General features: G+C 32.4%; 1 protein-coding gene across 5 annotated transcripts in view; it reads left to right on the top strand.

Annotated features, from left to right (window-relative positions):
- The window catches only part of LOC145690563 (beta-1,4-glucuronyltransferase 1), a 148712-nt gene that overhangs the window by 111818 nt on the left and 13361 nt on the right, over positions 1-23533 (top strand). The gene's annotated exons all lie outside the window — the stretch shown is intronic.

The following is a 23533-nucleotide window of genomic DNA, read 5'->3' as shown; positions in this document are numbered from 1 at the left end:
CACAACAACAATGCACATCAACTAAGATTGATGCCATAAAATTTTGTTCTCACAGATAATATGTGCACTTAAAACTAAAAAACATGCAAAATATATTATTAAAACATAGAAATGTAAGTAAGTGCATGGGGGATATACAGTACTCCAGGATACTTCAGGATGCTCTCATAGTTTGCGGGTGGAAAGAATGTTTATCAAGTCTTCTAGACCTCTTACCTCTAACTTAATATGTCTTCTTATAAACGTATATAGTAGAGGGTCGAATTTTTAATTATATTATTATTATTATTATTATTATTATTATTATTATTATTAACGTTCTGTATTTGTTCCTTTTAGGCCAAAGGAAACTGATAATTAATAAAGGTGAATGATTGCGAAATTAAATTTTTGTGCCCTCCCACCGAGAATCGAATTGAAGACCACGTACACCAAAGGCACACGCGCTAGCCACTAGACCAGCAAGGAGGGCTTGTAGAAGTTCGAGATTAACGTGCAAATAAAATTTTCCGTAGATTACAATGTTAGCTGTAGACCCTTGTAACTCCTATATTTGATATCTGCCGCTCAGATTTCGTATTTTCACTAATCCCGGTTAGTACTATACGAGTGTATATACAATGTCTAGTTGAGTGAGAACGTTTAATTGTGAGATCTTGGAATATTTCAGACATTGAACTTTCTCGCCTACCATTCACTTTAAACTTGTTTTCTCAACAAAGTGTAACGCCTGTTTGAGTATTTATTATAAACTCTTAATAGAAATAAGAGCATATTTTCCATTTGAATGCCTCGAAAGTTTTGACGTTTTTGAGATTTGCGAGAAAAGCATGATTCATCAGGAGCATCTTTCGTGGGTAAGTGGTTAACGTCGTGGTTTCATAACGAGGAGATTCTGTGTTCGAAACCCTTCTACGAAAGTTGTGATTTTTTAAAATTCGTTACCCTCAAAATGTTAAATCGTTCCTTACCAGTGCTATCATTGATTCTCCAAAAACGAGTTCTCCACCTTAATTCGACAATTGCGAATGTAATGCTCGGAGAAACTTTGATTCTTCTGCTTAACAAAATCAAAATTTTTCTTAGAATGTGGATGGTGTTTGATCATTTGTTTCTTTAATTCTAACCATATGTGAATGTATAGCTCTCTGGTCTCATATTTTGAAACTCTTTCTTTCCTTCCTCTCCCTGTGACGTCCGCAACAAATTCACATGACCTGGGATCAAACTTCCGACCCCTGGAACCAGATGTAAGCGCTCTACCAATAAGCCATTGTGATCAGTGGCGTGCCGTGACTTTTCTCACAGGGGACTAGGTTCGAAGAGAATGTGTGCTGTAGAGTGGAGGTCCTGAGTAGTATTGTTGACACCAAATAACACAATTTATATGTTTCTGTAAACGCTTCTTCTACCAAGCCTCTTTCTTTCAAGAAATGGATATTAATTCACTCCGCAAATTGTTAAAATTAAAAAAAAAAAAAAAATCTTTCGTAAATTGATTTAAGGGTCAAAAACAAGCAATCAGGAAATCGAGATTTCAAGCACTGAAAATTCTTTAAATCTAACAGCTCAAGAAATTGTAACTCCCTGAGATCTTGAAATCACAGTATCAATAATGTCATTGAAGATACGCACATATTTAATTTCTGAATCTGTTCAGTCATCCACTTTACGTCTTTTATTAGAAGGTTCCCGTTGTCATCCAATTCTACTTTTCTATAAGTCTTCAAAATCGTTTCTTGCATTTCTAAGTTGAGATACCATCTTTTGTACTTTTTGGATGCAATATTTCACATCCAAGGTTTTACTTTAAAGAATGTTGAATAGTATATCCGTGCGGAGAAATGCAAAATCGAAATCCTTCAATGATAACTCTCACATTTTTTCTTTTTTGTAGTCATGAAAGCTTCGGTGTCGCAATTATCTGAATCTTCTACAATGTTCTCAGAACACCGTAAGAGTTCTATTTGATTTTCATTTACTGCATTCACAATTTTGGAATTGTAATTCCATCTTATAGTGGCAACCGTTGGAAATCGCTTAGTTACTTCTGGTTCAGCAAGCGCGTTACAGCGTTTCGATGAATATGAAAAGAATGCCACTTATTCTAAAAAATATTTTACATTCCTTGATGTGATTAACAGACTGTAGAACAACGAGATTGATTCTGTGATGATAGCAGTATATGGTGAGTGCACTCAAACACCTTTTCACAAAAGATTGTAAACCGTTCAAATGTCCAGAAAATGTGGCAGCTCCATCCATTGCCTAGTGCTACAAGCTTTTGCTTACAATTAAAATGAGAGAGAATTTGGAAAGCATGCTCACTTAGAGCAGTCGCAGTGCAATCACTGCTTTTTTTAGTAGTAACATCTGCAAAACAAATAAATCTTTCACGAATTGCCTCTTTCACGTACCGATTGAATGTTGAGAGATCTTTGTAATGTCCGTAGTTTTGTCCAACATTATTGCTGTAAGAAGTGTATTGTTTATTTCTGACTTAATTTTATCCAGAATTACTCACCAGCACATTTAATAATATAATTCTGAATTCTGTTTGACGTTCCTTTAAACACTCCAATGCTGTGAAGATGACAAGTCAACATGGGCGCCCGAACGAGAGGGCAGGGTGGGGATCGGACCTTCCTCTGGCTCACGAAAATGCATACGTAATATAGCAAACCACGTATATTAAATACCAAAAATACCAGATGCAACATAGCAACCATGGAGATGGGCCCCTCCCTAGAAAATTTTCTTCAGGCGCCCCTGCAAGTCCATTTAGTGTCGTACTTAGAAAGTAACTGAATTACTTCAATATAATTTCCCTAATTGACAGAATCTTCCTGTTTATTATGACTTCTAAATGATAGCTCTTGTTTAGCCATAAAACAAGAGGAATAAATCAATCGGTTCATTAGTTCTCCGTTTGAATCAACTTCTGCGTTGCTTGCTCAATTAAAAATCAATTCTGGTTTCCTGAAAGTTTTCAATTTAGTTATTGTGGACAGGTGTGAATAACATTTTTCTTGGTGGAACTTGGGTTTGTGAAAATTGTTCATGTCACAAAAGCCACAATTATTCCACACGTCCTTTTCTATGTGGAACAGAATACAAGGCCAGCAATACAGTTTGTTTCTTGTCTTACATGCAGTTAGCTATTTTGAAGAAGCAAAATAATACATATTGATATTATGTATATAATCTTTCATTTTTGTCTAAATGGAAATGCTTGGAGTTGTTCTACCACTGGTTGTTATTTGTTGCATTTCTTGAAAATTAAGGAATCCAATGGTCCAGAATACAAGACTGAAACAGCCGATCCCCACCCCTACTGTCCCCTATACCAATTGAAGTAATACCACTGCTTGCGCCATCGCTTTGCTGCAAGGGACTCGGTTTCTCAAACGAGTCCCCTTCCATACTTTATTCTTTGAATCATTTTCAAAATATATTGATAATCTAAAAAGTTCACACTTCACTAGATTTCTTAAAGTGTCAAGACTAATACTGTAAATTTAATAGCGTTAAAACTATTAACTGTAAAAAGCAAACGAGCATTAAATTCGCTTACGACAGAACGCCCATGCTTAGAGCTTAGACAACATAATATGAGGACTAGCTGACTGGATCCTGTTCCCTTCCCCGAGAAAAGCCGATTAAAACCCGAGCGTTTCCGATCTCTACTTCGCTGTCGCACCCAGCATACGGGCGCTGAGTATAGTTGTGTCAGAACAATTAAAATAGTGTTATTTTACAAAAATAGAGAAATGTTTTCGTTTTCTTTGGTAAATATTTATCACAAATACTTTAATTAAAATTCCAGGGGACTAGCCTAGTCCCCTAGTCCCCTTGACGGCACGCCGCTGATTGTGATTCTCCATAGATTTGCTGTTAGTAAGATGTGAGTATTTAGACACTTCAAACAGAAAAGCTAGACACAAAAATCAGTAAAACAGGAACTGAAAATGTGCGTATAAAATAGCCCACATAAATCATTAGTAGACACTCATTTCTTTGAGTAGTTTTTAAGTGAATGAGTTCAACACCGAACCAGAGGCGTAGCTAGGCCTCACATGCTATCTAGAAAGAAGACTGACTATTTGCTGACAGTTCTCATTTTTAATAAGCGGCATGGCCATGCGAACGTCATTTGCAACTTTAGGCCTGCATTACAGACTTCAGGATTCGCAGAATCTAGTACCGTTATTGACAATTTCCATAGATTTCACAAGGAGCATCCTCCTTGCTTGAAGTGATCTTCAGACTTTGAAAAATGGTAAGAATGCAAATAAAGGTGTTTTTGAAGCTATATTGACATTTTGTGACAAAAGTTCTGTTTTGGCTCTAAGAAGACATGAATGAAAGAGACATTTTTGACCTACAAAACTGGTTAACATTATTCACTTTTTTTAAAAAAAGAATTTCCGTACCTTTTCAGCTGCGAGGCTGTATGAGACGTGGGGTCTTACCAAGCAGTCTAACTTTACCAATTTTGGGCCAAACTAGACATTTTAGACAGAATCCACACCCCAGCTATTACACAAATCCAGTTAACGTTGTTCTTATTTGCTGCCGGAAGAAGGATGTGAACCTATACGTATCTTTCGCTCATCCTTTTCAATTACCTTTATGCTTGTAATTTTCCACACGTGTCTTTGATTAGACACTTAGTAACTGTAGACAGTAACTTACGTTTCTCGTTAGTAGCATACATACCAAACTACGAGCCCACTTTTCCCCTCTACCCCTAACTGCCAAAAAATTATGAATCCGCCACTGACCATAGTACTTTAACAAAGAAGAATAGCACAAAGTGAGATTGAGTATTGTACACTGTGCATAGGCTTTTATGACATTTAAAATCATAAAAATCTTACATCTAAAACTTCATCTCTTCTATCTTATAATGTCCCCATGGTAGAGTATTTACCCCATCCTCTAAAACACATCTTTTATCATCTACACAACTTAAAGCTAACTTATTAACTTCTATACTGTACAAATCGTGCTTATAACTTCTAATCAAATTCATCTTCTTATAATATTCTTTTTGGTTGAACAAACAGTCTTTATAATCGTTAAATGAAAGTTCTTTACTTATAACATTTTTCTTAACTCCTTTTGCTTTTTTACAACATTTATCTTTTTCGAACCTGATTGAATATATTTTTGATCTTAAACCAACAAATTCTTCTATGATTGTTCCTTTAAGTTCATCTTTCATCTTACCAAGTATTTTCTTATTAACCTGTGGTATCTTATATTTGTTATCTTTAGAGTAATCACTCGTGTCGAAGTAATCAATATAATTTTTCATGTCCTCGTGCACATCTTCTGTTTGAATATGGTATATATAACTATCGGTATCTGTATAACATACTTCTATTTTGTCTTTGTATTTTGGTTTCATCACATTATAATGGAAGTCGTACATTAAATGCTTTGATAAATCTAAAATTGACATACCTACATAAATCGGTTTGTTAAATTGCACTTTAACCTTGTTCATGTGAACAGCTACTAAATTTTCCGTAAAAACTGTAGTACTCTTATAATTTGGTTTTGCTACAAGCTTCTCGTATTTTTTCTCATCACTTACAAGTTTAATATTAACTCTCTTTCTAATATTCTCCATAGTCTTCCCAAATACTGAATTATTAATGAGCTTATAGAAGTCTTTTTCAAAATCATTTGTTGCTTTCGTTCTCATTTGTGTGTTTAAATCAATATATTTCTTTAACCAATCTGATTGTTCGAACTCTATTACTCGATGTATCTTCTTAAGTTTCAATCCAAGTGAAAGACATTGTTTTAGGTTTCGATAGTGAATTACATATTTCTCTTTGTCATATAGGGTTGTTAATAGCTTTGATTGTTTTGAACTAGGCGGACATACAGATGGTGATCAGAAAAATGGAAACACCTGAACGACATTGCAACTTACTAGATTAATATGGTGTCGGGCCACCTTTCGCCTTCAGAACAGCCTTGATGCGACGTGGGATGGAGGCATAAAGGTCGTGAATGTTAGCAAGTGGAATTTTACACCATTCCTCGTGCAGGGCATCGGCCAGTTCTGTGAGAGAGTATGAAGGTGGAAATCGTCGCCGGAGTCGTGTTTCCAAGACGGACCACGGATGTTCAATTATGTTGAGATCTGGGGATTGGGCGGACCATGGGAGGTGTTGAACTTCATCCCGATGTTCCTCAAACCACGCTGCAACAACGCCAGCTGTGTGAATGGGTGCATTATCATCCTGGAAGATGGCGTCATTGTCCGGGAAGAACATCCGGACCATAGGATGCAAGTGGTCTCCTAAAATTGCGACATAATCGTTGGCAGTGATTCGTCTGCTAAGTGTGACCACAGGACCCAATGAAAACCATGTTATTGCGGCCCACAGCATCACCGAGTCGCCGCCATGTTTCACAGTTGGGCGGAGACACTGCAGATCATAAGCATCTTTGGGCGTTCTCCACACACAAACACGGCCCGTGGTTGGGAATAGGGTGAAGGGTGACTCATCCGACCATATCACACGTTTCCAGTCCTCAACGGTCCAAGTTGCATGGTCGCGGCACCATTTGCGGCGTGCGAAAGCGTTATGGTCCCTGATGAGCGGTTTGACCCGTGCAATACGACCCCGTAAGTTCATGTCATATAATTCGCGGCGGACTATGATTGTCGAAACAGGGTGGGGGAGGTGCTGATTGAGTTCCTCCGTCACTTGCTCCGCAGTGGCACGACAGTTCTGCGTGACAATGCGCTTTAATACCCGGCATGACCTGTCACTCATGATTTTCTTCCGCCCACTGTTCCGCTTCCCCGATGTGATTTTCCCGTGTGTTGTGTAGGCCGTCATCACCTTCGACACTGTCCCACGCGACCCGCCTAACACAGTAGCCACTGCCGTCACACTCACTTCACATAACCGCGCACCAACAATTTGCCGTTTTTGAAAATCTGAGAGGTCTCCCATTTTACACTACCTCCGTCTGCTGCAACCACTGGACACTACTGTTCCACTGCGCCTGACGTAGTATGGAGACCGACCTAACACACCACCACCAGCGGTCCGGCGCTGCGGGCGCCACGACACCACTGCCAACCCATACATCTGACGTGTTGCCAACTACAGGTGTTTCCATTTTTCTGATCACCATCTGTATGTTTTGAGGAGCTAGTGGATAGTCTTTGTGATAGTTATGCAATTCTTTTGGATATTCAAGATCAACTTCTAATATGTAACCAGTATCAGAATTATTAGATATACTTGTAAAATCTATTTCTCTTATCTCATCTTCACTTATCCATCTAAATCCCTTATACGGTAGATATTGACTCATCGCCCACCCATACAAGTTATTGGCATCTAGATACATTAAGTAAGAGTCTGCTTTATTCTTATCGTAATCTTCCATATACTTATTATTTGCTTTAACATATCTTTTTGAGCATTGACTAATTCCACCTCTTATACCTTTCTCTAGCATTAATACCATATCATAATCTGTTAATAATTCTAATTCTATATTTGTCATCTTTAACATTGCATCCCAAGCTAAACCCGGTTGCTGTCATATACCAAGCAGGATCAAGGTCATAAGCTTTAAGATATGTTTCCCTAAAATTTTCGAATATATCTGCTAACAATAATACATCCGTTTTTAAATATAAATCATGATATTGTCCGAGATTCTTAATGTCGAATGTTTCCCATACTTTCTTTGCATGTTCACCGTGCTCGCCGGTTTTCTCGGGGTTCTCCCGTTTCCTCCCATTTTCTTCATTCCACCATTTCACTCATCTCTCATCATCACCGTCTCCTTTAGCCTAAGCGGCATAATCGTGGGACGTAAAACTTAAAGATTTAATTTCATTTTTCTTTGCATGTTCATAATCTTCATCATTTATATGTGTATTCATAAGCTTGTTGAAGAATGCTTCCTTTAGCGGTAATTTTCTTTCTCTAAACCTATTCCAATTGTTAACATAATCATATGGGTAAACACCTTTTCTTATTACAAGTTGAAACTGTTCTTGATTAGGATAAAAGTTTTGGGTATGTATCATTTGTTCAGGTTTCAAGTTCGATGACAATTTTTCTAAACTAGAAGCCATAAATCTAAATGAATCTACAAATTTCAATTTAATAGTTCCAACCTTTTTACTGAATGATATGTATCTTTCTTCGTTATTGGGTATTAGATCTATTTCTTCTTTATTACATCCAAGCTCTTTTATAAACAAGTGAGAGTCATATCCTGTCAAGTTATGTATGATCACTGGTACAAACTTTGGTACTTTAACTTTTAAATTACAGTTATTACATAGAGGTGCTACAAATTTTCCTGTTGTATGATCATGATGCTTAACTTTATGATTTTCTTTAGTATACTTCTGCTTACAGTAATAACATTTAGATTTATTGAACTCTTTTCTCTGACTTTTTGTTAATGGTAATTCGTTATTTTGTTTGTATATGTTCGATACGTGTTTGGCTTCTTTCGTTAACAGTCTTATAAATTTCTTAGCAGCGTTCTTACCTCTATACAAAACAGGATTGGTTTTACTTCCATCGCTTTTTACTACATAATAACAAAATCCAGATGGCTTATGTTGTTGATATTTCTTCGTATATGATTCGTTATCTGGATAACATTCTTGACAACTCATAACTTTATGTAACAAGCATTCAAAATCAGCATAAATCACAAATGGCACTTTCATTGTGTGTTGGTAGTTTGTAAATTCAACGTATTTACCTTCTTCAGGCATTATTATTTTTACTGGCTGATTTAACGAACAATTTTGCTCATGTTTATTTAAAGCGTCTTGGGAGTAAAAGTATAACAAACATCTATCACATAAATATTTTCGGGCTCTCCATTTAGTTATTTGACTACTTACTAATCTACTTAGGTCTTTAACCCAACAATAATGTGTTTTAACTTGGTCTTCATTTTGTTCTTTTATATATAATAAATTGACATGATTTTCTTTCTTGTTTTGTGTGTGATGTAGTATATAGATTGAATAGTCTTTATCATACGCATAGGCATTTATAGAAATATTAAGTAATTTTTCGGCGTTTGGGATGTCACTTAGTTTTACAGGATAATTGATGCCTTTTAATTTTTTTTTCTAAGTCTATAACAACATGCTTTTACTTCGGTGGTCGTTGTGGATGTTTTTTAACAGGTTGTAATGCAGAAGCAATTGAATATAAGAAACACTTTTCATCTTTGTTCTTTACATTTATGACTGCTTGTTTATTTTTAATTTTATCAGGTAGATCTATGTATGTTGATCCTCTATATGGTGTATATTTGACGATTGCCAGGTGTAAAAAGTTAATGTTTATAAGAGCCCAACCAGAACCTCTAGCTTGGAACTCATCCATTCTTGTTCTTAATCTTTGTTTCATCTTAGTTATTTCTTCTTTTAAATTACTTGATTGATATATTTCTTGGTTTTCAGTGTTAAAATAGAAGTTTTGAGTTTGTTCACCTTTCTTATATGTACAACTTATATAAAGATTAGGTTTCAATGAACTATGTTTACTTGAGCTAATTTGTAATCTGTTTAATATAGCTTTAGATGTTGCAGTAATATATTGTTCGAGTGGATCTTGTGGCTTATAATCTGTTTTAAATCTCCATGTTTCTAATCTTGATTTCAATGCAATTTTTTGACGTTTTACATCGATTGGTATTGATTCAATTTTGATTCTTGGTTCTTCAAAAATCTCTTTTTTAAATGGGAACAGTTTTAAAGCCCTCTTCCTACTTAATCTCTTAGGTTTTGGTTTTTCAAAAATGTCTTCTTGAAAAGGAAATATTTGGTTCAAGTTTAATCTGTTTTGTTCATCTTCATGTTCAATAAGTTTCTCAATAAGTTCTGCTTTTCTTAATCGGGAATAACCTTTTATCCCCTTTCCTTTACATAAGTTTTTTTAATTCAATTACTCTATGTTTAACTAAATTACTCATAATTACTTTATTGTTTTTTATTCTATAAAAAAATAATTTTAATCATTTTCGTTATCTAATACAATAGCTAATATCCATGTGACCTAGGAAATCTCGATGTTTATTAGCAGATTGTATTAGAACATGGCTTTCATGGTAACAACCCATCAAAGCTATTATTGAGTAATGAAAACTAGCCTCCTCACTATCATTTGTACACTCAAGTTCTTTGTCACTATCCCAATTTGATTATGGTGTAAATCTTTCTAGTGCTGCATTCTCTTTTTCTTTTAATAACATTTCTTGCTCTTTTAATAACATTTGTTTTTCTAGTAATGCTGTTATAAGTTTAAGATCTTGGTGAATAAGGCCAAGCTTATTTTGTATCAAATCACAATGTGCTTCCATATTTATTATATAGAAATTTAGCAAAAATGATCATTATTTTTTTAATATGCAAAACTAGACTATGGAGAGGAAAACTATTCCCCAACTTAAACAGTACTGCAGAGAGAAAGGAATACATGATTATTCAAAGCTTAGGAAAGCAGAACTAATAACCTTAATCAACGAGCACAGAAATAAGTCTCTAAGAACAACTACCACAAATTCACAACAACCAAATGAACAAGCTAAAACAACTACAATAAATCCACAACAACTAACTGAACTTATAAAAGACATGGTTCAAAAATTATATCCTGAACATATTGTAAACTACTTTCAAAATCCACTTTGTAGAAATATAGTTATAGATGTACTTAATAATCGAAATGCCAAGGAATGGAAACAAATTTCAGAAATAAAGAGCTTATCCAATGAATTTCTACATACTTTCAAAAACAAGGTAAATATGTATTTAGTTACATCAAACCATAATCTATCACTTTCTTTTATTGAAAATCGTGAAGAATACATCAATTGGGCTAGATTATCAAAAAGAAAAGACCTATTTAAACACGAAAACATCATTAACAAGTATGGTGATAAACTTTCCTGGGACATATTGTGTGAACCAAAGTATAGATCAAGGTCTTATCCTCATTTAAAACTAGAATTCCTATTAAAACATAAAGAACATACAAGACAACATATTCATTGGGATTACTACACGTACGAATATGCTCGACAAATGAGTGAAGATTTTCTTAATGAGTTTAAAGAGATTGATTGGCTTGCTTTCAGTGAAAAAAATAACTGGAGAAAGTATACACAGAAACAAGCTATTTTGTACACAATTCAGAGAATACTTACATTGGGATATAATCTCTCATCACTCAAATTTGCTCCAACTTGCGTTCCTAAGAACCTTTAAAGATAAACTCCATTGGAATATAGTTTCTAAAAGGTGTTACATTGAAAGAAAAGAACTAACAACCTTCTTGAGCGAATTTAATTCTCTTATCGATTGGCAAGCTATTACACCACAACTAGATGAAACACATGTGAGAAGATACCAAAATAAAGTTTATTGGCCAAAAGTTAGTTTAGATGATAAAAGCGAAAAATTCATTCTCGAGTTTGAAAGAAAAAGCTTAGATTTAAGCAAGATAGTATCTACTTGTTGGAATAGGAGGTTCTCTGAAAGCTTTCTAATGGCAATCAAAGACAAGATCAATATAGTTCAATTCTTAAGAGTAAATAAGCATATTAGCAATCCCCTTAGAAAAAAACTAATATTACTTGCATCAGGTTTACTTAATACAAAACTCAGAAGAATGTCCAATATGCAAAGAAACAAAAACTCAATTGTGTAAAACAACATGTAAACATGTGTTCTGTGTTGAGTGTATGCTTACCTGGTTAGGAAATAATAACACTTGTCCTTTATGTAGAGCAGTTATACATAACAACAACAACAACGATTACAGCTATATTGAATATTCTGCAGAAGGACTTGATTTTGATAATCCGGTTTATTCTAGATATTCTGAAGAAAAAGACTGGAATTAGGTTAGTGTAGATTAGTGTTAAGCTTTTATGTATAATAATCATAAGAGTTATATTTAAAGCTTTTACATAGGATTAGATATTAACTGATCATATAAACCTCAATTTCTTTAACCAAAACTTCTTCTGATAGGGATGTCCAAAACTCATTACCCTTACCTTTACGAATATCTAGTTCTTGCTGCATTAGGTTAAATAACTTAATACTGTTAGGATCTCTAAACTTTTCGTATATTATCTCATGATTCGGATATTTTTCTTCTGCTTCATTAAGAGGCTTATATAGGCTTCTCTTTTGACATCTGATAGCATAATAAGGGAAAGGATCATTAAGTTTGTTCTTCTTGTATATGATTAGGCAATTTCTTTCAAGCCCTCGTTTTGAATTTTCAATTTCTCCATTGATTGTTCTATTTTTTCTACTCTCGTTTGCAACTCTTCTTGATCTTCTTGGATCTGTTTAAAGCTAGAAACGAAATAGTCTTCGATAATATCATAGCATTTGTCATAGAAGTCTTGTGATATCTATAAAGCAATAGCAAGAAATATTTTTCTACCTATATACATATGTTCCTGAGATAATTTATGTTGTTTCTTTGTCTCCTTCTTTTATTAGATATGTGGAGCAACAGCCGGAATTCCAGCGGTTGGTTTTCTCTTTATAATACCTTATTAGTTCTTTTGATTGTTTATTTTCTAACCAATGTTTCAATTCTTTACCACCATCATTACATAGTTTTGTAGCATTGAAGTATCCTGTACGCTTATCTATAATCAATTTGAAATCACCAAAAATACCATACCAATAATTGTCTTTAATCTGTTCGTAACAAATATCGTTTAAACTAAGAGAACTATCTATAGTACCCATATTTATTGTTTAGAAAATAATTTTTTAACTTATTTTTCCTCGCTATCTGCAAGTTTTATTTCGTAAGTTGCTTTAATAAAGTTCCTAGAATTAGAAGGATAAAGTTTTTCGTTAATGTGTAAGATGAGTTTTCAAAGTAGTCCAAACTCGGTCCACTTAGTTGGTTATTATAACATACTAGCCTTTTATGGAATAATAACCATAAAAAATAACATTTATATTTACACTACAACATTACTTTTATCTATCCAACTATTATGTGAATCATCAAATCCTAGCCATTTAACGTATACTTTGTTACCTTTCTTTCTCAACACCTTCTCCACCAAGTATTCATCTTTCTGTTTCGTCCTTAATAATTCTGGTTCGTAAAATCTGCCTTGTACATCCTCTTCTTCTAAATCTTTAATTCTATACGTAGGTGGATTAGATGGAATAACTTCGCTAATAACAAATACTTCTGTTGACCAATTAGGTGTATATCCTTTCTCAAATAATCCTTTCGATTTACTTATACGAACATAATCGCCTAATTTGTATTTGGGTTTAACACGCTTATATTCTTTTTGATAAATTTTATTGTTCGTTCATTCTTCTTGTTAACTTTTATAGACTTTAAACGAATTGTTCTATGCACACGATTATTATATTCGCTAACTAGTGTTAGTAATATCTCTATCCATTTATAATTTCCTTGTGTTGTAAACTTCTTCCACATGTTTTGTTTAAGTATTCTATTAAATCTCTCAACAACAGAAGCTTTCTTACCACTATAGGTTGAGTAATGATTAATCTTATTTTCCTCCATTAACTTTTTAAATTCTTTATTGTAAAACTCTTTGCCTTGATCAGTTTGTAAGTTACTAAGTTTTCCCATTCTTAATATGGATTCAAATGCTTCTGTAACATTCTTACCGCTCTTATCTTTAACAGGAACAGCAAACGCATATTTCGAAAACACATCTATAATCGTTAGCAAATACTTATAGCCTTTGTTTAACTTGGAAACACCTTTTAATACTCCGCTATCCATTTCTACAAGGTCTGCTTGCCATAAATCATCTATACCTTTAACAATAACGCTTAACCTAGGGTAATTCTTTCTGGAAGGTTTGTGAATTTCTTCTATAATGTCTTCTCTAATACCTTTACCTTCTTCTAGTCAATCTTTCTTTTTAACGAATTGAGTTTTATTAATTCCACATATACTACATATACCTTTCTTTAGATATCTTCCATCCTTTGTTTGTTCAATTCTAATGGTATCTTTCTTCGTATCAGTTGATTTCTTACACTTAACACAATACATCCTGTTTATTATATAGAAAATCATTTAAGTTCTCTTTCTACATACATAATAACAGATAGTAATTGTCCTTCGAAAGCTGAATTTTTATCTGCTTGAAACGTAATTATATCACCATTTTTAACATCTAAAGGAAAAGTTTCAACTAAAGTATCGTTCAAAAATATATGTAGATAATATTTATCCAAACTTAATTCCATATGCATTATTTTCCCATTATAGAGAAACTTATAACCATTCGATAGATTAAATATTCTAAAGATTGGATCTTAACATTCTTAGTTCTCAATCGACATAATAGATTTATAGTTTCTTTTTTCATAATGAACATATTTGCTTTGTTTGATTTTTGGAAATCTTCTTTTGTAACAAATTTATCTATATCATTCTTTCTAACAACATTATCTAACTGCGATGACATTTCTGCTTTGTATTTATTCAATTCTGATATAGGAACCTTTGCACTAAACAAAAGAACTACATTATTATTAGTCTTTTCGAGAAGAACATTATGTATGTGTTTTGTAATGATTTTAATACATCCTCAAATTTGTTTCTATTACTTTCTAATTGGCTATTTATTGATTCAAGCTGATGAAAAGTCACTACATCTTGTTGATCAATAACATCAGGTACGTTAAGAAGTCTTTTGTTTTTAAAATCAACCCATGTTGTATTATTTGATGTAAAAACTTTATCTAGATCACTAATGGCATCATTCATCCTACTTTTAACATTACCAAAGATATCCATAGTTATTATATACAAAATTTATATCTATTTAACAGCGAGAAGAACAGTTATACGAGTTCCACCAAAATCAATCAAATCACCATTCTCATCTCGAATTGAAACTTTGAAATTATTAAATTTGTCGTGATGTATTGGGAAAAATATTATTTCTTTAGGCTCATAAATAATTGGTTCTCCAAATTCTGCATTTGTTCTAAACGTTGCTATTAAATCTGTTTCGTTGTGTGTTGTATCTTTATTTTTTAAAATCCTATTTTCTGCTAAATCTCAGTGAATATTTATAGTATCAAATGGATGGAACCTAGGCGGCTTATCTCCAGCATGTTCTGAGTTTCTAACTAACTTCTTCTCACTAAAACCTAATACAGTGTTAATGGTGTCTAAGGTTATATCACAAAGCCTACTAGCTATTTTAACTCTGTTTTCTTTCTATCTTCGGTGAATTTAATATTTAAAGTAGCATTAAAACCATCGGTGTATGGAAGAATTGATTTAATATGTTCATCTAATTCTTTTAAATTATCTTAACCAGGTTGAATCTATGAGTTGCTTCGGAAATCGTCCATCGCTACAAATTGCTAACTTATTATTTTTCTCTGTAATGTTTGGAGTTAAGTATGTTGTGTAAAATCCTGCAACAGCTACTTCTAAATCGTTTTGAAATGGATAATGCAAGTACATGCATAGTACAGATGAGTAACCGTTTAAATTAAATACTTTCATTTATTATATAATAAAAGTTGAAATGAATAAATGGGATATCCGAGTAAGGTTATCAGACCAAACTGTAAAAAAGAAGAATGGTATATTGCTACCTGATGATATAAGGTGTTTAATTGTAGGATCTAGTGGTTGTGGTAAAACAACACTAATGATTGATAACTTTTTACTAGCACCGGATTGGCTTAAATATACAAATGTTTATATCGATTCTAAAAGTTTACATCAATCTAAAGACCAACAGCTAATACAACTTTTCCAAGACAGAACGAGATATTAATAAGACAATTGCAATAGTAAAAGGAAACAACGAAGAGATTATTCCGTTAGATGACTGTGAGAACAATTCTGTGGTAGTATTTGATGATTTCATTTTAGAACAACAAAACCATGTTAGAGAATATTTTACTCGAGGTCGTCATAAAGATTTGAACTGTTTCTATCTCGGACAAACATATTCTAAAGTACCAAAACAGCTAATAAGAGATAACTTAAATTTTCTTTGCATCTTTAGACAGGATAACACAAATTTAAAACATATATAGGATGAATTTGTTGGATCAGATATGTCGTTTGAAAAATTACAATCTTTATGCAATAAGTGTTGGGGAAAAGAGCATGGTTTCTTAACAATAGATATGACTAGGAAAACGAATAATGGCAAATACAGAAATAAAATTAAAGACTTTTTAAAACTGTAAGTTAAACATAGATAAACGTGCTTAAACGTGTATGTTGTATTACGTTAGGTTACGTTTTTTTATTTTTTCTTTATATAATAAATGAGTCAGTTAGATGCTGCTGAAGCTAAGAAATATATAAAGTTAAAAAAAGAACTTGTGAGAAGATTTAAGGAAATTAAACAAGCTAATCGAAGTAAATATGAAAAATATAAAGAGCAAGATCAACCTGTTATAGATGCAATTGAAGGTTTAGGACAAAATATATCAAAAGTAGCAGAAGAAAATAAAAATCTAATTCAAGAGTTAGTTCCAGTTGTAAATAAAAGCGCGAAAGTAGATTCAAGCTTATTAGTAACTCCTCCTATGTATAAGAGTTCAATAAGTGATACGCCTATAATAGAAGAAATCAAACATATGAAAAAACAAATTAAGTGTAAAGTAGAAGGAATAGAATCTTTACCAGCTACCCATTTTGGTAAGATTGCTTCGAGATATTATGCAACTAGAGATGATAAAAGTTTTGGAATTCAACCATATGATGAAGATGAAAAAATCGTACATATGATTGGGGATACGGAAGTTAAAATCCATGGTGATGATTTAGTTATTAATAATCGACATTACACAGGAACAGAAAGTTTATGGGAATTACTAACAAAACATAATCCAAAAAACTATAAATGAAGATGATCTAGAAAAATATACACAAATAGTTATTGATTCTAATGTAGTATTACATAACAATGACCCAAATACAAGAAAACAACGATCTAGTAGAAGCGAAAAATACAAAGAAATTATCAAACCTATTTGGGATGAATATATAAAACCAACACCACCAAGAAAGAAAACACCTCAGTCTGGAGAAAAAATAAAAATATACAACGAATTACCTAAAGAATATATATGGATGGATGATGTGAGAAAATTAATTGATCGATTAATAGTTATAGATGGAGAAGAAAAAGCTGGAAATGATAACTTTTATAATGAGAAAGTAGGCATAATGGATATGATTAATTCTAAACACTCACAATTTATTCCTTATGATCCAAAGGGTATAGGTTATTTGATAAGGATATTGAATACATTACCACCAAAATTTTGGAACAGTGAGAAGTATGGAAAAGATTAATGAATAGGATTTTAAACATGAAGGGGATACCAGAGTTACATATACCGGGTATGAATTTTGCGGGCCTTTTATGAAGCTGCAAGAAAGATTAGAAAGAGGAGATAAAGGTATTAATCCATTAGATGAAGCTTGTAGAGAACATGATATTTACTACAGAGATAATAAAGATATAGCTTCTAGACATATTGCAGACAAAGAATTAGAAAATAAAGCATGGGAAAGAGCTTTTGCTAAAGATGCAAACTTTTTAACAGAACGGTTACCAGCTTTAGGGACTGCTTTAGCTATGAATACGAAAGTAAGCTTTGGTTTAGGTTTATAAGTATTATGTTTAATTTTTATGGATTTTTCCATAAAAGTTTTATAATAAATATAAGCATGAAGTTAAGTAGTTTTACATTTAGAATTCCTAACGAGGAACTTAAACAATTAAATATTGATCACATTTTAACTAAGAAACAGATAAATGATAAAGCTAAAAGGATGGAAGAAGGTACAAAAATGCATTTAACTCTTTCTATACCTCAAGTTAAGAAAATAAACAAAGAAATAAAGGCAAATGATAATAAAGTTCACTATGGAGGTTTTATATTTACTATTCCAACCATTCTAGCTTTAATAGGTGCTCTTGGATCTGCTGCTGCTGGAGTTGCTACTGTAGTCAAAACGGTAGAAGATGTGAAAAAGAATAAAGCAGAATTAGAAGAACAAAAGAGACATAACTTATCAATAGAAGAGAAACAAGGTGGTAAGCTTCCAAAAAACTTAAAGCCCAAAACAGTAAAGAAAAAGAAATCAAAGCCTTAAGTAACTTGGATCTAATTCATCTTGTTAAATAGCTTAATATAAGAAAATTTAGAGGTGTATTTATGAGTGATGAATTACCTAAACAACCAAAGAAGAATGAGTGTGGTATTGTTAACTTTGATACGTCTAAAAATATAGGAACTCATTGGATTTGTTATTGGAAAGAAGGAAATAGAAAGTATGTGTTTGATTCATTCTGTGGTAATCCACCAAAAACACTTGTAAAATATCTTGGCTATAATATAGAGTATAGTAGCAATCGTATACAACATTTTAACGAGGTAATCTGTGGGCATTTATGTATTGTAGCATTAAAAATGTTTACAGATGGATATAGTTTTTCAGAAATCATTAGTCAGGTGAATAGAAATAAGGATATTTGGAGAAGTTATATTTAAGTTTGTTTTATGGGTTGAACTCATAAAACGATAACAATATTTTTTCTTTATAATAAATATGGATAAAATAGAATCATATGAATTACAATCCTTTAAACCTAATCAAAAGACAATCGAAAATTTAAATAAACCAAACAGATCTATTGAGTTTGATGTAGATGTTGGGGATGGGTTCGGTCATCCTTATTATGCTGATATTTATGTAACTTTTGAAATTAGAGGTACAGATGCTAATGGAGAATATTCTGCTGGTCAAAATATTAGACTTGTTAATAACTTCTTCCCACATCTCTTTTCTCAAATACAAGTTAGTAAACATGGACAAATATTAGATATTATAAATTATCCTGGTTTAACTTCGACAGCTGTAAACACATGTACAATTTCAAAACCAGAAGCAAATCATTATGATGAATGTGAATGGAAAGGAATTACATGGCGAAGAACAGATAAAGAATTAGTATTTTTACTAAGACTTTTACCAGGATTTTGTTCTGATTATAAAGATATTATGTGAAAAGAAGGATTGAAATATACATTTAAAAGAAGCGGTTCTGATGATAATGCACTTGCTATTTGGAAAACTAAAAAGCAGGATGGAACCAATGAGAATGATCAACAACATCCAGGTAAAGTTAAGATTACAAATATGGAGTTGAGAATGCCTATTGTTAATTATAAACCTAACTATGCTACCTTGCTAAGAACTAACATGTTAAAAGAGGTTAAGATTCCTATTTCCTTTAACACATATCAATGTTTACAAAAATCAGTTACAGGTAAATATTTGGAATTCGATCTAACCACACAATTTAACTCAAGTGAATTTGATATGCCTAATTTTGTGATTGCATTTTTCCAAACTGATAGGAATGATAACCAAGAAAGAGATTCAAGCTATTTTGATCATTGTAAAGTACAGAATATCCATTTTCGTAATTCTAGAAATGAGTCTTTTCCTTTAGAATCTTTGAACTTAGATTTTGAAAAACAAATATCTCAAAGCTTACGAAATGTATACGATATACAAGAGAGTTACAATTGGAAACACTGAGATGTTTTATTATCCTAAAGAGTTTTTAGAAAATAGACCCATGTTCGTAATTAACACAAGCAAGCATAAATCAGTAACTGTAAATGATAGAACCAATTTGAAATTAACTGTTAATCTTGAGAGCGATGTACCAGATAAAACGATTTGTTATGTTGTAATGATTGGCAAGAAAAACCTTGAATATGATGTTCAAAAGAAAAGGTGATTGAGAAAATTTAAATTCGATTTGATGGTTTTTTTTTTAGTTTGTAAAGTGTTTTTATGGTAATTATTATAAAAACTTATATATAGACTAAGAAGATAAACAGGTACAAAACGGAACGAAAAATTCCACTTGTGTTTAAGCTAAGATGAATGATGAATTGTGTTTAATAGGAACGAAGAATTCCACTTGTGTTTAAGCTAAGATGAATGATGAATTGTGTTTAATAGGAACGAAAAATTCCACTTTGTTTTTTTAATGAAACCGATAATTTAAAAAATAATCATAAAAACTAATAAAATGAATATTCCAGATAACATTCCACGAGAGAATCTAATTGCATTAATTGAGGATACTATATTAACACTCCAAAACTTACTAGCAAAAAATAAGAGGAAATTTAAGAGATTAAAATGTATCTTTCTTACTCTTATTGCATTTTCGATACTACTTTCTGCTTCTACAGGATTTATAAATATATTTATTCCTGTGACAGTCTATTCGATTATTACAACAGCATTTGCATCTGCTTCTGCCGTTATCACTGGTTTATCAACACGATTTAATATAGCTTCGAAGAAAGAGTATTATAAAAATATGGTTACTCAAATTGCTATGTTTAAGGATGAGCTTAATGTTATTAAAGTAATGAATGGAGAATTAACAGACGAACATATAAAAGACATTGTTGATAGAATTAACTATATATATAACGAGATAAGATCACTACAAAAATGAACAAATTTTTAAAAGTTTTATACAATAAATGAGAAATGGCCTCACAATTAAACAAGAAAAACAATATTAACATTTTAAAGCTTGTTAAATTGCAAGATCTGGAAAAAGGAAAATCATACGAAATAACCTAATGGAAATTGATTAAAACAAAATACACTGGGGAAAGGGTATTAGTACATCTAAATGAGAAATACAAAACCTTATTACCACAAAGATATAGTGAAGATACTGATCAAGTTTTAAAAGAGATGAAGTCTAAGAAACTGTTTATGAGATATGATGGAATGAAGGATCTTTCTAATGGTTACAAAATACATCAACTGTTCTTTAAAAATGATTCTAAGAAGTAACAAAAATGATTAAAAATTTTTTTAAAGTAAAAAATGGAATGGTTAGTATGGATCCCCAAAAGAGGTTTATACTTACTAATAATTTCAATGTAATTGTGAAAAATGTGCAAACCGAAGTCCAAGTAGTTTGTGATATTAACGGTTGTCTATTCAGCTTGAATTATGAACAGTGGACAGAGTTTAAGAAATCATTGTTTCCGATAGAAAACGAGGTTAACAGAAGATTCCATTATCAGTATCCAAACTTGTAATTTTAAATATGTTCTAAGTGTGTAAGTGTTTTATGGTTTCAAGACTATAAAAACTTAGATCTCTAAACATACACAGCGCTATGTTATTCGCTTTTTAAAGTTCTATACATAAATAAGAGATTTTGAGTTTTTGTAATAATATCAGAGTTATGCAACCTACAAAAGATAGTAAAATTTAAAGATAGTAAATTTATTTCTCTATTGATTGTCGTTTGAATTTTGAAAATCGGTTAATATTTGGCAAAGTTATAACAAATTCAAAATTTCGGGAATTTTATACGGGTTTATCTTTGAGTTTTCGGGAGAATGTTATTCTTTAAAAAAGTCTTAGAATTTTATGTAGATTATGCTAATATTTTTTATTTTCAAAAGTGACAAAAATTAGTAAAGTTATAAAAATTAAAATCGTATCCTTAAAGGTAGGCAGCCGGTTAGACATTAGAAAAATAGTACCTTTAATTCTCTACTGAATGTCGTTTGAATTTTGAAAATCGGTTAATAAGCAACGGAGATATAACGATTTTAAAAATAAGTACACTCCAATACGCCACTGATGACAGGATTGGTTATCGTGTTGAAAAAATTATCATGTTTACCTTATTTGGTGGTAATTCATTGGTAATAGTTTCAAAGCTTAATTCGTAATTTTAACTATTCTGGAAAAACATGTTAAAAAGAATTAGTTTCCAACCCTGTTTTTAGAATTTTGTCTCACAACTTAGGATTTAACTCTAATATTCTGGTATCACTGAGTGTTGATGAGAAGAAAAGAGAGAGAGACTAGCGCATGTATGTGGCAAGTTTTTGAACTAAATGCTAACGGCGAATATGCATTCGCTTGAAAGCTGGCCGTTACGAGAGAAAAGTTGAGTGACGAATACGCCGTCCCGAGCTATGTATAGCCGTTAAATCCAATGTTATCTATATGGGAGGCGAAGAATACAGCGCCGTTACTTTGCTGTTAATCATTCTCTCTCTGTTTCTATTGCACAAACCTCTCTGTCGTTCAGAGCTGAATACAAAAAGAGTGCTTGTATATGTATAAATATGTGACGTAATCGGTACAGCGCTCCCTCACGGCTGCTAGCTAGGAGCTATATTGAAGAAAGAGGCTAATGTATATATGTATGTTGGCGTGAGGAGAAGGAAAAAGAAACTGGATTGTTAATCACGCTTCAAAAAAGAAAAAAAGAGATTGATCATAAATCTCATGTACATGTATGTTATTGTTTTTTTCTCTCAACTGAAACTTGTTTGTAAACCGAATGTATGTGTGTGCGTGTGTGCAATGAGAGCTAGAGTGAATATACATATATACCTGTAACAGCTGTATGCAATATACTAAACTTTAAGCTTTTATAATTCAGTTATTTCTGAAGCGATTTGCACCAAACATAAACTATTTTTTCAATCAAAGACAGCACTATAAGTTATAATTTTTAGATGTAAGTTTTTATGATTTTAAATGTCATAAAAGCCTATGCACAGTGTACAATACTCAATCTCACTTTGTGCTATTCTTCTTTGTTAAAGTACTATGGTCAGTGGCGGATTCATAATTTTTTGGCAGTTAGGGGTAGAGGGGAAAAGAAAAATCTCATCATGACAGTCTCCTTTAGCCTAGCCGATATAACCGTGACTTAAAGATTTCATTTCATTTTTTCTTGACTCGGTACTCCAGATAATACTGTCTTTCTAAGAACAAACAGCTTTCTGTTTTGTCCGGAAACAGTTTCTTAAAGATGACAAATTCATTTTCCATTTAATTAAAATGCAAATCTGATGAACAAATTGTAATGCTCGATTCAGAAATCGCTCCGGGCGAACTTCTTTCTAAATGGAAAAAACAGCTCGTCACAACAGCAATGAATTGAGAAGACTGCTTTAATAAGGCAAAGGGTGCGGGAGGAATTGGAAACCAGACGTAAGGACATAAGTTGTATTGCCTATGCAATTTCAAACGTATGTTAGAATTAGAATTTATTAATATGTATATGAGTACAAAACAGTTACTTAACAATCTTTATAGCGATTCAGGGAGAGGCCGAGCTTCTGTTTGTGGTTCTCCCTTTCAGAATTTATTTACATATTATAGGATGGCGGGTAAATACTTAATATATGTTGGTAACAAAGTTACATGAGGTTATAAATACTTAATTAGTTCATAGTAAAAATAATAATAATAATGATGACACATTAGCATGGTATTGGGTGATATCAATAAAAATAAGTAACTACTCCTGAGAAGTCCTGCTCGAGAATCGGAGTAACTACACCTGGAGTAATCTCCTCCCTCAATTTCGTATCAATAAAACAAGCCACTACTCAGGTCTAGTCTGC

The sequence above is a fragment of the Thermobia domestica genome, chromosome 7, assembly GCF_964235325.1.
Source record: "Thermobia domestica chromosome 7, izTheDome1.hap1.1, whole genome shotgun sequence".
Taxonomy (NCBI): Eukaryota; Metazoa; Arthropoda; class Insecta; order Zygentoma; family Lepismatidae; genus Thermobia; species Thermobia domestica.
Note: the sequence above shows the minus strand (reverse complement) of the source record. Positions and strands in the feature narration are given on the sequence as shown.